This window comes from Nicotiana tabacum, chromosome 21 (genome assembly GCF_000715075.1).
Source record: "Nicotiana tabacum cultivar K326 chromosome 21, ASM71507v2, whole genome shotgun sequence".
NCBI classification, from domain to species: Eukaryota; Viridiplantae; Streptophyta; class Magnoliopsida; order Solanales; family Solanaceae; genus Nicotiana; species Nicotiana tabacum.
In genome coordinates this window covers 19,477,934-19,496,284 of record NC_134100.1, presented here as the reverse complement: position 1 = coordinate 19,496,284, position 18,351 = coordinate 19,477,934, and positions in this window count along the sequence as shown.

The following is an 18,351-nucleotide window of genomic DNA, read 5'->3' as shown; positions in this document are numbered from 1 at the left end:
ACTTATAGGACATCACTATTACGCCTAGGCAAGCCTTAGGTAATAATTCGAATAAAATTGAAATGCCTTTGTTTAATTATCAACTGCTACAACCAGCAGGCAGGTCTGATTCGAACTTCTTATCTGAGTCATGTAATAAAGTTGGTTCCGCTTCAACAACTTAAACACCCTGCTTTGGCATTTTTAAATTCAGACCTTAACTGTGTATAAGTCATGTTGTTTACATGCATTGTTTGTGGAGGTATAACTGAGCCTTCTACCTGCTTACATGTTTCCCCCTAATTACAGTCTTATATGTTTTATATGTCGCTTTAGCATTTTACCTTTAAACCTGAGGTCGGCCTAGAACCTCCTTCTGTTAGGAATAGGAGTCCTATAGTTTCTCCGGGACTGATAGAGAGGGATGGGTAACAGCATGCAATAAGAGTCGAGACCAATCATCTCTCTAATTACCTTTACGGGGTGGGAAAGGGTAGATATGGATATGATGACCGGTGCATTAATACCACATGTAGCCCCTCTTTTGAGGAGTGTCATACTGGGTATTGCGTTGACGTGACCCATATTATAAACAAACCTAGGACCCCCTCCCTTTTACATTCTCAAGTATGTTAAATCTGTAACTCTTTGCAAAATCTCGCCTCTTTTGGTTGTTTTCCTACATACGTGTATTCAAACTTAAATCCCCTACTATTTGAGCCAATACTTGCCTATTTTGTACAAATTCATAAAAACTGTCTGACCGGGAACCACACTAATGGATCCTGATGGGTGCCTAACACCTTCCCCTTAGGATAACTTCAAGCCCTTACCCTATCTCTGGTTATCAACGTAGTTGTAGATGAACCTTATAGGTGCTCTAACGTACCTTAAAAAATCGTTAGGTGGTGACTCTTCAAAAATGCAAACCCTATTCCCAAAAGGAATGAGTTGTCCCATACTGAATGTCATAAACCCGATTTTTCGTTGTGAAGAGGGAAAAAGGGGGCGTGACACATGGCCCTAGCATTCAAGCCAAATGAAGATTCACCCATTATGCCAACATGGGTAGTTATTCCAGAATTACCATGGCATCTGTATTATATGGAAATACTCACACCTCTGATGTCACCTATTGGCAAAGCTTTATACTTGGATTTGGCATCTTTCCAGAAAACAAAGGGGAGTGTAGCCAAGGTAAAGATCCAAATTGACCTCACCAAGGAAAGACCTCATCATGTCTGGCTTGGATATGATGAGGATCAGGATGAAAATGGAGATGGAGAATGGCTGGAAGTCCAATATGATAATGTGTCTGCCTAGTGCAATCACTGCAGGCATTTGGGCCACTCTGAATACACCTGTGAAATTTGATTGCAAGAAGAGGAAAAAAAGAAGAAAAAGGAGGAAGAAGCTCCTGAGGGTATGCCCGGGCCCAACAACTATTTAGTTTTGTTGTTAATATTATTTTTAGATATCACTCGCTAAAGTATTTAAATCCTCCATGTTGGTTCTGCATATGGGGATATATTATACCTTCAAGAGCTATTTACAACAGGTTGGCCATCCTTTTTGGTGAATTAATGAGCAACCCTATCTATAGGTATTACAACATCCAGATTAGACCATAAATTCATACAATATTTTAGACAACACAAATGATAAGTATCAGATTACAAATGACCCCACAAAAGTGGGAGAAGGGGATTGCGCTTGCCGACATAAGAAAAACTTAGTGAAAAGGTAGATGAAGTTTCTGAATTATAAAGCACAATACGCTAATGTTTTATTCATATTTGTAAATCATAAATACTGTATTTACTCCAACTGGTTTGGCAATAAAAACATTACTTTACTGCAAGTGACAGAAGAAAACAATGCAAGCAATTAGGTAAATTTGTAGTAAAGCTATCAGTACTAAATAGAAAAGAACTTTGGTGGATAAGAAAGATCCAAGAATGTTGAATTTGCCTTGTAATAATATCAAGCATACAATTCAAGATTCAAGCCAAAAATCTACGGTACATCCTAGCTATACACACTTTTTTTCCTCCAAATGTGCTCCATAATTTCCCTCCTAGATGTATATACATTTGATCTCATGGAAGGTATATACAGAGTTAAATGTACTACAGCAAACTCCACTCCAAAGAACTAGTATAGTATGTCTGCAAACCAGTTTCTGCTTTTTTCCTTCTCAAAAGTCGAATAAAAAAACAAAAGCAAAACAGTAAAGAATCTGAGTTCTATACATGTAAAATCCTCCTCCTTAGTCCGGGCTTGGTACTAGCTGTGATACGATATAAGTCAAACACATGCGAAGTTAAAAGCTTGCCTTTTTTGGTTCTTAAATCAACGTCAATCAATTTGGGAATGACAAGAATCTTAATATTTTGTCACATCATTTGTAACATTTGTTTTTAATGAATATCTCAATTGTTTGTGCATTAACCAATTCTCTGCATATTCTGCTTTTAATAGAGTTGGATCGATCTATCTTCTTTTTTCCATAGAGTTGGAGGCTTTGGATCTAAACTAACGGTGACAGACTCACAGATCAAGCCAAGCAAACCAATTAAGAGTCAAATTGGTTTGCAGTTTACAGACTCACAGATCTAGCTCCTCTTTCCACTATCTCTCTGTCTGCAGTTTACAGTACTGTGCAGTGTGCTGCGTCGAGCTCTCTCAAAGTACCGTACGTGTGATCAACGAAAGGAGTCAAAGACAGATTTTCAGCTGATTCAACAGTTCAACTTTGGATCTCCGTGTAAAATTCCGTTCTCAGCTAGACCGCCGATTCGACTCAGTAACTCGGCTCGAAACTTCCTCCATTTCGTGGAAGCAAAGTATTCAACAGTACCTCCTATTCAACAGCAAATCAGCCACAGGTTTTGTTATCGGGAGTTGGTACCTCCTGTTTTACTGTTTCCCTTTTGGTGTTAGCTAAATTACTGTTACTTTACTTCGCAATAGTTAAACCTTTCACATAGGATACTAGTTACCACGTGTTTCCTTCTAGTTTGATTTGTGTACGTTGTGCACTAGCGAGTGTTCTCTAGATTGTTGTAGGTGTAGTAGCTGCAGTCTCGGATGATAGAATAAGGGCATGTCCTCGGGTGGGTCGGGTAGCAGGGGAGGTAGAGGGGGCAAGAGAGCCTATAGGTTGAGAATCGGGTCATGGAACATAGGTTCACTAACGAGTAAATCCATAGAGTTGGCGAAAATACTGCAGAAGAGGAAGATTAATATAGCGTGTGTCCAGGAGACTAGGTGGGTCGGATCGAGGGCGAAAAACGTGGATGGGTATAAGTTGTGGTACTCTGGTGTCCTGAGGGGTAAGAATGGAGTGGGTATCCTGGTAGATAGCCATCTTAGGGAGTCCGTGGTAGAGGTCAGGCGGGTGAATGATAGGCTGATGACTATTAAGTTGGTGGTGGGTGAGGGTACTTTAAATGTCGTTAGCGCGTATGCACCACAAGCAGGCTTGGATGAGGATATTAAAAGGCAATTTTGGGAGGGGTTGGATGAGATTGTTCGTAGTATACCGCCTTCTGAGAGGTTATTCATAGGAGGAGATTTCAATGGTCATATTGGGTTATCTGCGGGTGGGTACACTGAGGTGCATGGCGGATTTGGTTTCGGAGAGCGGAACGGAGGGGGCATTGCGCTGTTGGACTTTGCCAAGGCTTTCGATCTAGTCATTGCAAACTCGAGTTTTACGAAGCGGGATGAACATTTGGTTACTTACCAAAGTTCGGTGGCGAAGACTCAGATTGACTATCTCCTCCTCAGAAGAGGCGACAGAAGGTTGTGCGAGGACTGCAAGGTTATCCCAGGTGAGACCCTCTCAACGCAGCATAGGCTTTTGGTGATGGACATTTGTATTAGGATAAGGAGGAAGCAGAGGTCAGTACAAGGACGCCCCAGGATTAGGCGGGGCGCCTTAACTAAGGATAAAGCTAAAGAGTTGGAAGGAAGGTTATCGGCAATGGGAGCTTGGAGAAGTAGTGGGGACGCAAACACAATGTGGTCGAAGACGGCGGACTGTATAAGAAAGGCGGCGAGAGAGGTGTTAGGGATATCTACGGGCCACTATGGTGGACACAAAGGAGATTGGTGGTGGAATGCAGTTGTCCAAGGTAAAGTGGAAGCAAATAAGGCGGCTTACCTAAGGTTAGTAGGGAGCACTGACGAGGAGGAGAAGAGAGAGAACAGTCAAAGGTATAAGGTAGCTAGGAAGGAGGCGAAGATGGCAGTGACGGAGGCTAAGACGACAGCTTTTGCTCGTCTGTATGAGGAACTAAGGAACAAAGGTGGGGAGAAGAAGTTATTCCGACTCGCTAAGGCGAGAGAGAGGACAACTCGGGATCTGGACCAAGTGAGGTGCATAAAAGATGATGACGGCAAAGTTTTGATGGGAGATGACCAGATTAAGAGGAGGTGGCAGACCTACTTTCATAAACTTCTAAGTGAAGAACGGGAGCGGGATATAATACTTGGGGAATCGATGAATGCCGACAGTCACCATGGATTAAGTAATTGTAGGGACATTGAGATCGATGAAGTCATGGAGGCAATGCGTAAGATGAGAAGGGGCAGAGCTACCGGGCCAGACGAAATTCCGGTTGAACTGTGGAGGTGTGTGGGTAGAGCAGGCTTGGAATATCTTACTGCATTGTTTAGTGTTATATTCAAGACTAATAGAATGCCTGAAGAGTGGAGGTGGAGTACAATGGTCCCGTTGTATAAGAACAAAGGTGATGTCCAGAGCTGTAACAACTATAGGGGCATCAAATTACTAAGTCATACCATGAAAGTTTGGGAGAGAGTGGTAGAAGTGAGAGTGCGAAGGACGGTGTCTATTTCAGACAACCAGTTCGGGTTCATGCCGGGACGATCTACCACAGAAGCTATCCACCTTATTAGGAGGATGGTGGAACAGTACAGAGATAAGAAGAAGGATCTCCACATGGTGTTTATTGATCTGGAGAAAGCGTACGATAAGGTTCCTAGGAAGGTCTTATGGAGCTGCTTAGAGGATAAAGGGGTCCCGAGTAACTATATTAGGGTGATTAAAGACATGTATGATGGAGCTAAGACTCGGGTTAGGACAGTAGGAGGCGACTCTGAACACTTTCCAGTTATTACGGGGTTGCACCAAGGGTCTGCGCTCAGCCCATTCCTATTTGCCCTGGTGATGGATGCACTGACTCATCATATTCAAGGGGAGGTTCCATGGTGCATGCTATTTGCTGATGACATTATTCTAATTGACGAGACAAGAGGCGGCGCCAACGAGAGGCTAGAGATTTGGAGACATGCTCTTGAGTCTAAAGGTTTCAAGTTGAGTAGGACGAAGACGGAATACCTCGAGTGCAAATTTGGAGTTGAGCCGACGGAAGCGGGAGTTAAAGTGAGGCTTGACTCTCAAGTCATTCCCAAGAGAGGTAGTTTCAAGTACCTTGGATCGGTTATTCAGGGGATCGGGGAGATTGACGAGGATGACACACACCGTATAGTGGTGGGGTGGATGAAGTGGAGGTTAGCGTCGGGAGTCTTGTGTGACAAGAAAGTGCCACCGTTACTAAAAGGTAAGTTTTATAGAGTAGTGGTTAGGTCTGCCATGTTGTATGGAACTGAATGTTGGCCGGTAAAGAACTCACACATCCAGAAGATGAAAGTAGCAGAGATGAGGATGTTGAGGTGGATGTGCGGGCATACAAGGATGGATAAGATTAGGAATGAAGATATTCGAGAGAAGGTGGGTGTGGCCCCCATGGAGGACAAGATGCGGGAAGTAAGACTCAGATGGTTCAGGCACATTCAGAGGAGGAGCACTGATGCACCGGTGAGGAGGTGTGAGCGACTGGCTGTAGTGGGCATGCGGAGAGGTAGAGGAAGACCTAAGAAGTATTGGGGAGAGGTGATCAGACAGGACATGGCGCGACTTAGGATTACTGAGGACATGACCCTTGATAGGGAATTATGGAGGTCGAGCATTAAGGTTGTAGGTTAGGGGAGAGTGTGAATATTTCTACGGCACAATAGAGTGAGACTATCCAGTTAGGAGTTAGACTAGGAATGTCATTGGTCGTCTATTGACGCAGGGCTTTACCTTCTAGTTGTATTATACCAGCCATCTATTTCGTATTTCGTATTTCGTATTCTGTATTTCATATTTCATATCTCTTATATATTGTTGTTATTTTTAATACGCATTTTTATGGTACTAATATATCATCTCCTATTGCTTTTTGAGCCGAGGGTCTCCTGGAAACAGCATCTCTACCCTTCGGGGTAGGGGTAAGGTCTGCGTACATATTACCCTCCCCAGATCCCACTTGTGGGATTATACTGGGTCGTTGTTGTTGTTGTTGTTGTTGTTGAGCATTATATAACATAAATTTTAATGTTCTTTTGAATCTTGAGAGAAAAAGAAATAAAAGAAAAGAAAGTGAGCTTAGATAAATGCAACAGAGAGAAATCTTACATACCAGTTTGAATGACTTGCTCCGACATTTAAGCGCAAATGCTAGACCAAAGTCTGTTACCAGTAGAAATTGTAACTTTAAGAAGAAAACAAATTAATAAAACCTGCACCACAGCAAATATGTATATCCGGGATAATAAAACGAAAATTCTTAATAAATCACCTTATGTCAACAACATCACAGGAAGGCAACCCAATTTTTTTTTGATTTTACAGTTGCGGCAAGCATTTTGAAGACCATATCTTTAACTCCCACGTTTATATACTGAAACAACCAAAAGAAAGAGCTCACTGTTAAAATATCATTTGGTCCTTCTCTAGAGATAATATTTCCTTTACAATGCATTAATTAATCTTCTTCCACAAAGGCTTCTCACTACAGTCAAAACTATGGGTGTTCCCAAATAACTAAGGTATAAGAATATAGTGTGTTAGAAAAAAAGTATACACGGTGACACCTAGCTTGCCAAAGAAGTGGATCTTTGAAGCATGAAACATGTAAACTGAAAATAGTAATCAAGACAAAGTTTATCAATAATACCATTAACAAATATTGTACACACGGCATTTCTTGCACTTTCGAAAACACTTGATACTCCATGAAAAAAATTTAGCAACTCGTTTTGTCATCTGCTTCAAATTAATCTCCTCAACAATCCTTCATAAGTGATCATATGTTATTTTGCTCATCATTTTACAGTCTGCTCATTAGGAAAGTAATTTTTTGGCTCATCAATTTGTGAGAAAAAATATAGTCCACTAACATATTTGATATATGGGGAATACATCACATAGGCAGAAGGTGAGCTACCTGTTGTTGGCTTGTGTAGAATTCACAGATAAAGCAATCAATCATTTCTAAGGCATACAAACTTCAAAAACCAGTGTATTTCCATTTTCCAAATGCTCGGATTATCAAATAACAAATCCATTTTCCAAATGCTCGGAATATCAAATAACAAATCCAGACAAAGAAGCTAGTTAACAAAGACAGTGAAACAACCTTTGAGTTTCATTTTTTCTTTTGTATGATAAATGATATATATTCTAAAATTTTACGTCTACCTAATAGCCCATAATAAACACAGTATTATGCTGGGTAAATTGGCTAGCAAGTGCATGATAAATTGCTCATTTTCTAATTTATAGTAATAAGTTAAGTTACGATCCAATAGTTTATATTTGAGTGCAATTCTTGTCCAATAACATTTTCTATGACGAAGCAGTAAGAAGTTATGTACTTATTTTGTACTTTTTTCAAGAATTAAAATATTTTTAAGACATAACAGGCCGATAAAGTAAAAATTTACCGAGTATTCCACCGTATATGCATTCTTTTGCCTTGATAACAAGTTCCAACTAATGTACTCCAAGTTTTCTCTTTATTTAACATCATGTAGCTTAGATTCAGAATCGCAGTATAGGAACAACCATACGGTGGAATAATTCATTCAGACAAATGAGCAAACACCTTATGGCCATGTATTTATATTTACCTATTTAAAGAAGAGAGCTCGCATTCTTCCCCCATGACAAATTTTAAATCATCTTCCCAAAATCACCCATTTTTAACCTGCACCCCAAAAATCAAAATAAACACTGATGGGCCAACTACTTTACCCGATTAAAACAATTTTAATCCAACAATGATTTCAGAAATTAAGAATAGCAAATGCAGAGGATCGGTGAGAAGATTAAGGCAAAAATAGGGAAAACATAAGTCACCTAATAACTATACATGCAACTCACGTAAACCGAACAGGGAGAGAGTAGAGCGGAAGACGCAGGAGTACGTTGAGAAAGCTGGGAAATAAGACAGCAGTTCAAATTGAGTTCTTCAAAGACAACATCAAGCAGATCAAAGCAAAGCGAGAGACAAAATCGACTTTCCTCACATATATATTAGGCTTTGAAGCCATGGCTTCAATGCAGTCAAGTTTCGTAAGAGTGGCATCTGAATGCGTCAATATGATAATTAGGTATGAATACGTCAATCTTATGATATCCAATACGAGTATGTGGAAGTATTAGGTATGAGTACGTTAATCATTTTGCTATATTCAAGCTTGCCACTTACTTAGATTATGTGTGGGATGACCAACTCTATGATACATATATGCACTCAGATGTGTACGGTGTCCTCCATCGCATATATCTTCAACTTTTCACCCATGTTTAGTGTGATTTCAAATTTCAAGGACACTCCTCTAAGGAGGTGAGACGAAGAATCCACGGAACACAAGAAGCGCAAGTTATACGGAACATCTCCCAAGTCGTTGCTTTTCCCTTAATCTTCTTCTTGCACTTTATTCTTCTTTCTTATCCTTCTACCAGGGCTTCCATCTTTCATAGGATATTAGGTTCCAATATTCAACACATCATCAAAAAGTGAAATATTAATCGTAAGTGAAATAGGGTATTAAACCCAAAGACACTTTTCAATTGGATGCCCTCCGAGGGGACACAAATTGCACAAGTTTCCATTAACATCATAAGGAGGGATTTAGGGATCAATATAGAGACGGTTGCAATTCTAAAGATCAACTTCAAGTTTCCATTAATATTTTTTACATTTTCCTTTGAACTTCTTGTTTTAAACTTTAGTTGGGTTTTATTGGTTTTAGTGCAGTTCTGAGTCAAAGTTTTGATTTTTTTGAAGTTTTAAGCTATTTGGTTAAATGGGTTGGTTATTATTTCTTGAAATATTTAGTTGTGCTTCTTGGTTTGTGTATTACGTGGGATTTTGATTAATTTTTTTCCTCCTAGAGTAAGAGATCAAAGCAAAGCGAGAGACAAAATCGACAACGATCAACACATCACTGTGGGAAAATCTGGTTGCTTGCCACGTTTTTAGCAGAGCAACATGTGCTGCTGAAGTGAATACAATGAAATACATAGAGTACAGCGGAATATATTGAAATAAAATGAAAAAAAAAGACAGTGAATATAATGAAATACATGGAATACAACGAGATACATTAAATTACAATGAAAAAAAGACATTGATTATGTTAACAGAAAATCAATTAAATGTCGAGCAGCATACATTGATCTTCCTCAATTTGAATGAGTACTCGGGAAAAAGATGGGATCTTGGACTTGGTATACGGTCTTTACTTTCTGCTGAAAAAGGATAATTTTGAACTGAGGACAGGAAATCAGGAAATCTCCTCTCTTTGACAATCAGTTGAAAGCTAAAATCTCTGAATTCTCTAAGAGGAGGAACCCCGAAAACATCATGAGTTTTCTGTTTCTTGGATGTAATAAACAATTTTCCCTAGCAATTTCTTCGTCGATCCCTTTCTTGTTTGTTTTCCGTTTCACAGTCATCTTCTTTCTCTTCTTCATGCACATCGAATTGTATGTGGCAATTTATACTCCCAAAACCCTTAATTCACAGTAATAGAAACTTCAGAAAAAGTATCATACGAACTAAACAATTCAAAATCAGCATCTCTGAAGTGGGCTTTGCACAAATCCGATGGAAGGAGAGTAATGCCCGGGCCATGCCCGGGCCCAACAACTATCTAGTATTTTGTTAATACTATTTTCGGATGTCACTCACTTTTGCATTTAAATCCGCCATGTTGGTTATGCATATGAAGTAAAGGAATGAATTCCTTTGAGCTATTATGTAGAGGCTAGTTGAGATTTTATAGATAAGCAGAAATAGAGCTATATACTACTTAAATATATCCTAGGGTAGAGAAATATTTGTAGGTTAATGCTGTTTTCACTAATTATTAGAGAAGAAACATGTCATGAAATATATTTTCGTACACTTATAAGGTTTCGCTAGGATGCTTTATAAAGCAAAGTATTACAGGCTAAAGGGAGATAGTGCATTTAAAAGTCATAACTATTCATTATCAGGACAGAATTCTTGTCCACATACAACAATGTGATTTTAAGAGTATTTAGCAACATGGTCACTGTCTTCACCTATCCATCCAGTTTTTTCATTATGTTGGACCAGCCATCAAACACGTAGCTCATGTGAATGATTCACATTAGAGAGTATAATCTGCTCAAATAAACTCGGTGATATCCAACGCCCACAAAAACCACCTGCAGTTATTATTAACAAATGAGAGCTTTGGATAAATTTGTGAGATGCATTCATCTGTAAGATACCAGATGATGAGTATTTTACCGCAACTGCAACTTCTGTAGAGGTCGTTAAGTTATCAATTATAACCTTAAAATGAGATTCAAGTATCTTTTGAACATAATTTGCATTTTTGAGCATGCTTTGAAAATGGACAGACATAAAAACCAATTACTTTCATAGGACATGGGGCATTCAGAAATAAGAAGCTTAATATTTATTATGGTTCAAAAATAATCCAATCAAATGTAGATATCATTCTCAAGTGCTTTCATGTTATTTACAATTGATTCATCATCCAATATATATTATTCATCGAACACTTACAAGAACCATTATAACTACCAACACCAGCCTCAATAGTAAACAATATCAAAATCAAAAGCCTCAGAAGGACCAGAGTAGGCAAGATAAAAATATTTTACATGTAGACTTCACTACAGATTAAGCAGTAGAGAGTTTTACCACTGTTCCACAAATAGGATTTAAATGAATCAGCAAAGCAAATACAGATTGCGCCATAGAGAGATGGCCTGCACAATAAGTAAAATAATGTCCTAGAAGAATTAAATATTGAACCATGACTATCTGCTCCAAAAGATGGAATGGCAAGGAGATGATTTTAACATGAAAAAAAATATAGATTATACGGTGAGATATACCTGCTGAATGTTTCTGTCAATCAGGTATGGGTTTCACAGCCTGTTTAGTCACTTCCTTTGAAACATTGCAAGCTCGGAGAAGCATTCATCAATGACTCAGATGCTAGGGATATAGTAGATATGCCCTAGATCCAATCTCATATTTGATGATTTGAACATATTTTTGTGAATGTTATTTGATATAAAAATATATGGCATTCTTTTATCATAGTTATTATTAATTATTTGATTAATTTGATAAGATCCTTGATAAAATTTTGAGATTTGTCATCGTGATAGAGATCTTGATAATGAGAGCAAAGCTTCTTACAATTTAATCTAATTTGTTCTTGATCGTAGGATTATTAATTTGGACATTAGTAATCGGTTAGATCAATATTTATGTGATTGTCTTTATGGGATAAAGATTAGTTGATCTCATTAACTGAATCACATAGATAGATGATACATATAGAGATATGATCATTGAACCGACTCATTAGATAATTCCTAATGGTTACAATTACCATAAACTGTTAATAGGATATTCTCTTGAAGAATGTGATGTAAGAGTTTCCTTTGACATGAGACCGTCATAGTAATTGACAAGTTATTTATTGTGCTTTGATACCAGACACCTATGGCTCTAGGGCGATAGTTGAAAGGATATTGGGTACGATTAAATGCTTGTAGAATTAGTGATTGATCAAGATGGAATCTATCAACTCTTGGTAATGAGTTCAAGGTCCATGTTGTCATGAATTATAAACGACCAAACTAAGACCTTGGCCAGGGCAATTTAATGAAAGAAGAAATGAGTTTTTTAGGTCATTCAATGGTCGATTATATTTAACACATAGTTGGTCGCCTATTATGATTTGATAGTTGAACTATATCCTAGGGTGATCTAGAGCTATAACGACAGAAGGAATTACTACATTATTCTTCTACGGGTTCTTGAGAGTAAATTGTATACTTCATGTTATCCGGTCGTTAAGGAGTGTTGCTAGACGCCACCCTTGATTAGTATATTGATATGATCAATTTACTACCGGTTTAGTATTGAACCTATGGGGTCGCACACTAACGAGTGTTCTGATCTTTGCTAAAGGATTAATTAACTTATATTGATAATTGAATTAAAGAATTTAATTAGTCAAATAAATTTAGTTATTAGTCCAAATGAAATATTATTATATTCTTTGCTAGCACAGAGGATATAATTAATATTGTGAACAAATTGAAGTTTTCTATTTGGAATAGAAAATTAAATTATATCTCTTGGTTGAAATATATATGTGATATATATAACAAATATTTATATAAAATATTAATGGAAGTTTTTTGATTGAATCCAATTTCGAATTGGATTAGCAAAGTGAACGTCCATAAAAGGACTCGAGGCGACGTGATATCCTTTTAAGAATGAGATGTTATTTTCTATAGTAAAATACCAACAAGAATTTTAGAATTCAAATTGGAATTGAATATGCAAAGTCTATTTTCTCTGCAGTCATGTTACCCAGGAATGGGAATTTCGATTTTTCCTTTAAAATTCCATAAGGTTTATTTAAAATAAACTTTCACCCTAAATAAATCATTACCTCAATCAAATAGGAAAAGGGTTTATAGGTGATGCTATATAAAGGGTGATGGAACAAAAATTTGCACAATTCTTTTTTTTGAGAAGAAAACCCTCTTTTGTGAAAGTAAGAGTGCAATACAAAAGCCAAGAGAGAAAATACAATTACAAGAAAAGTGTTTCTTGTTATTTTATCTTTGATTTGAGATTTTTGAGAAAATTTCAACACAATATTCTTCGTTCAATTTGTTCGCGGGTTTCATTGATCAAAGAGTTGATAGCAAGAATCGGTCTCGGTGTGGATACGCATAGAGTCTTCGCACTATCGAAGAATTTGAAACGAGACTTTCTTCACCAGGTACGTCTTAGATCCGATCTATTGACATGTAAATAAATTTTAAATATGAAAAGATCTGCCTAGGATTGTTATTGTCTTCCGCTGCATGTTACGAACACCTATACGCAATCCTTCAGTGGTATCAGAGCCGTAGTTTATTGTGTCTAAAATTTATTTACGAAATATTTTAAGATTATATTTGAAGAGTTCAAACCATAATACATGTGTATTATGCAATAGTCAAATTGTTTGAATGCATATGGATTGATATAATTTTATTGTGAATAAAATATATATACATATAAGTTAAACTCTTGAGATAGTTCGTAACTTGAATTTGAAATTTTTGTATTAGATATGATTGTAATCTATAATAGGTTATTGGATTCTACTGTTATTTTAATTGTTATTAGTTCATGAGATGTTAATTAATAATAGTTTTCTGGCATGAATTATTTTTATGTGATATATAAGATAAACATGTTAGAAGATGTTGAATTTCGTTTTTATGTCACATGCTTGTTCGTTATATAATTTTGAATTATTTATTACATGTGATGTAAATCAATTTAGGGCTAAGCATGTAGATAATGTAAACTAAATTCATATGCTATAAAAGATTTGATCTTCATGTTATTAAAAACTGTTTTAGTAACAATTCTCTCTTACTAAAATTTGAGTTCTTAAATAATAAAATATAAGATATTTTATTATAGAGCTATCCATCAAGGTAAATAATTTTACTTATTTCTTGTTTATAAGGAGCGGCCTGACTACCAGGAGACTTATAGTTCGAGAATATGTTAAAATTATTTATTGCATTAGATGTATGGATTGAAAGAATTATTCAATTTTACACTAGATGCCTGGACCACCTGGGGGAGTATAAAATTTAATAAGTTCTTTGTTATCATGATGGTTGAACTCAACTATGCCAATAGGATCGACCTGACTATCAGGGGACAATTTGACATAGAGTTATTTAAGGAAATTGTATAGGAATACAATTGGTAAGAGTACCTACTTTTAAAATATATGTGAGAAACGACTTGACTTCCAAGGAGCTCATACATATTGTTAAAGGATTCCTTTACTCCACTAACAGAAATAAAGATTTTGTAAACTATAATGAAGGTAAATAGTTTAAAATAATTAGTGAAAATATCATTTAGATAAAAGTCCATGTCTTTATGATATATGCAAATATATTCTTATATCATTGCCTTTTCTTTTCCATATTTTAGATTTCTCAATATGTTTGTTATATCACTGCGTGAAATACTTGAGACCAACAAGTTGGTAGGACCAAACTTTGATGACTGGTATAGAAATTCGAAAATTGTTCTCATGCATGAAAAGCTCATTGATGTGATCGATAAGCCTGCAAAGATAGTCCCACCAGAGAATGATGTTCAAGGCACCAAGGTTTATCAAAAATACTTGGAAGAATGCCTTGTTATTAAACACATGATTCTCGCTTCTATGAGTTTTGAACTCTAAAGGAAACATCAGAATATGGATCCATTTGCAATCATTGAATATCTTAAGAAGATGGTTGATACACAGTTGGACATTGAAAACTCTCCAGTTGGACCCCTTGTCAATCATATGATTGTTCTTACGGAAGAACATGAGAAGTTGGGGTACAAGCTTGGTAAAGAGTTTTCTGAAGATTTGATCTTGCAGTCAGTATATGATGTTGAATGTTTTCACTGTAAGAAGAAAGGGCATTGGAAGAGAAACTACAAGGAGTATCTTGCAACTCTAAAGGACAAGAAACAAGGTGAGACATTAATGAAAAATATTTTCAAGGTTTCTTTAGCTACTACTAATTCTTCACTATGGGTATTAGATACTGGCAGTGGTTATAACATCTTTAATATGTTGCAAGGATTCAAGATAAGTAGGAGGTTAAAGAAAGGAGAAGTTAATCTACAAGTTGAAAATGGTGCAAAAGTTACGGCCGTAGCTGTAGGATCAATTTCTTTAATAATGCCTATGGGCAAAGTACTTATGTTGGATGATTGTTATTACGTTCCTAAATTTGTTTCGAATATAATTTCAGCTTCTATGTTAGACAAACGTGATTTTCGCATTAATATTGGCAATGGTATTTGCTTTATTTATTATAGTGATAATTTATATGTGAATGGCTATCTCCAACATGATGTTTATGTCTTATCTAATGTGAATGCTAATTCGATTATGCATGATTCAAGTTTTAAAAGGAAAAGAGATGATCAAGTAAATCATACATACCTTTGGTATTGTAGGCGTGGTCATATTGGAGAGAAAAAGAATTAACAAGTTGTACAAGGAAAGGGTACCTTGACAAATATGATTTAGAATCATATTCTACTTGTGAATCTTGTCTCAAAGGAAAAATGACCAAATCTCCATTTAATGAAAGTGGAGAGACCTTCTGAATTATTGGGACTAATTCATACAGATGTTTGTGGGCCCATAAAAATTCAAGCTAGAGGTTGATATTCTTACTTCATCACCTTCACTGATGATATGTCAAGATATGGATTTGTGTATCTTATAAAACACAAGTCTGAATCTTTTGAAATGTTCAAAAGGTTCCGTAGTGAAGTTGAGAAGCAAACTGGTAAAAGTATCAAAGTACTAAGGTCTGATAGAGGTGGAGAATATCTTAGTGAAGATTTTACCAGATATCTCAAAGAGAATGGGATTCTCTCACAGTGGACACCTCCAGGAATACCACAACACAAATGGTGTGTCTGAAAGGAGAAATCGAACCTTATTAGATATGGTGAGATCTATGATGGGGTTCACCGATCTTCCAATAAATTAATGGGATATTATTTCTATCACCTTTCTGACCATAAAGTGTTTGCGGCCAGAGGAGCAACCTTTCTGGAAAGGGAATTTCTTTTAGAAGGAAATTATAATGGAGAAATAGGACTTGATGAAGTTCAAGAAACTATGAATCAACACAATATAAGGATCATGAGACCCAAGTTGAAGAACCTTTATTGGATGTTTTGAAGTTGCCAAGGAAGTTGCCATCTTCAAAGGTTGAAGTTCAAGAACTAAATGAAGTTCAAGAACAGGTTAATGAACTAGTTCCAAACCAAATTGAACAACAACCAAATCCAGCACAAGGTGAACAGATTGTACAAGTACCTTTTGGAAGGTCTACACGAGAACGTCATGTACCAACTAGATTAAATTTATTGGCACAAGATGATATATCAAATGAGGTTGATCATAATGATGATGACCCTAAGACCTATGAAGAGGCTATACAAAGTTCCGATTATGAGAAGTGGCAAAAGGCCATGGAATCTGAAATGGAATCCATGAAGGAAAATAAAGTATAGACTTTAGTTGAACCTTCAAAGGATATAAAACTTATAGGTTGTAAATGGGTTTTTGTCACGACCCCAACCCCGGTCGTGATGGCGCCCAACACACTGCTAGGCAAGCCTGACCAATTAACAACCTCAACCCATTTCTTATATAGTTCATTATTAGCTAACACAGTTAAATTACCAAAACACCATATTAAAAGTCTGAAACCAGAGTTAAATAGGCGGAGTTTCAAATGATAAAACTACTACTACATAGCCCATATAGATCCGGTGTCACAAGTCTGAGCCTCTAATACCAGTTTATCACCCTAATACATATCAATCTAGGGAATGCGGATAAAATAAAAGGATAGAAAGGAGAGATCATGGCTGCGGACGCCATGCAGCTACCTCGATGCTCCCGGATATGCGCTGCTCAACTGAAAATCCTCACTCAGCCTCAGATGCACCTGGATCTGCACGCAAGGTGCAGGAAGTAATGTGAGTACTCCGACCCAGTGAGTAATAAGCATAAATAATGACTGAGAATAAGAAATCACGGAGAAACACAGAGTAATCTATAATACGGCATTTTAAACAAGTAATATGAAAGCAATAAACCAATGGAAACGAAATATGGAAATGCTACAACAAATAAGCAGTTAAGTGACAGACATATAAAGAAAATCAACACATAGAACGGTACCCTATAGTACCCGCTGCGGCGTGCAGCCCCATCCATACATTTATCATCGACGACGCTCACTGTGGGTGTGCAGACTCCGAGAGGGGCCCCTTACGGCCCAGCCGCAATATCAAGCCATCTCATGGCATTAAATCTAGGCCCTCGGCCTCATATCAATATCAGTATACACTGCTGCGGCGCGCAGCCCGATCCCATAGTATCCTCACATTTGGCCTTTGGCCGTACTCAATCCAGAAATCATATAAGCCCCTCGAGCATTAGTAAAGCAGTAGTTCTCAGCCCAAAACATCATTTAATATATCATTTTAGTTTCAAAACCGAGTAAAAAGTGGCTGAGTTGTAAAACAATAGAAAACGGTACGACTGAGTTCAAGTAGTAAGTCAAAACAATGAGAAAATAGTGATAAAACTCCCCGGAGGGTTCAAATAATTGGCACGAAACCCAAATATGGCAGTCAGTTCAAACATTGATGAGAACAAATAAGTTTCAACCAAAATATGTGGTAAAAGCATCACTCGGGACGGACCAAGTCACAATCCCCAATAGTGAACGACCCCACGCTCATCATCAAGCGCGTGTCTCACCTCAATATAGCACTACGATATGCAAATCCGGGGTTTCAAACCCTCAGGATATCATTTACATTCATTACTCACCTCGAACCGGCTAAATCTTTATCTCGCGATGCCTTTGCCCCTCTAATCGGCCTCCACGCACGTCGATTCTATCCAAAATCAGAACGAATACATCACAATAGGCTAAGGGAACAAAGCCCAAGCGAAAACAATCGAATTACCACAAAATTCTAGAATTTGGTCACACCCGACCCCCGGGCCCGCATCTCGGAATTTGACAAAATTTACAAAATTCGAATCCTTACACTCTCACGAGTCTAACCATACGAAAATTATCCAATTTAGATACCATTTGATCCTTCAAATCATCATTTTACATTTTTGAAAGATTTCGCAATTTGCTTCCCAAATTTCATCCCAAATCATGAATTAAATGATGAATTCAATGATAGATTCATGTACTCTAGCCAAATCTGAGTTAGAATTACTTACCCCGATGAATTTCTTGAAAAACCTTCAAAAAATCACCAAAATCCGAGCTCTGTAGTTCAAAATATCAAATAAAACTCAAAACCTTATATTTATAGAGTACCCCTCAGATCTCATCCTCCGCGA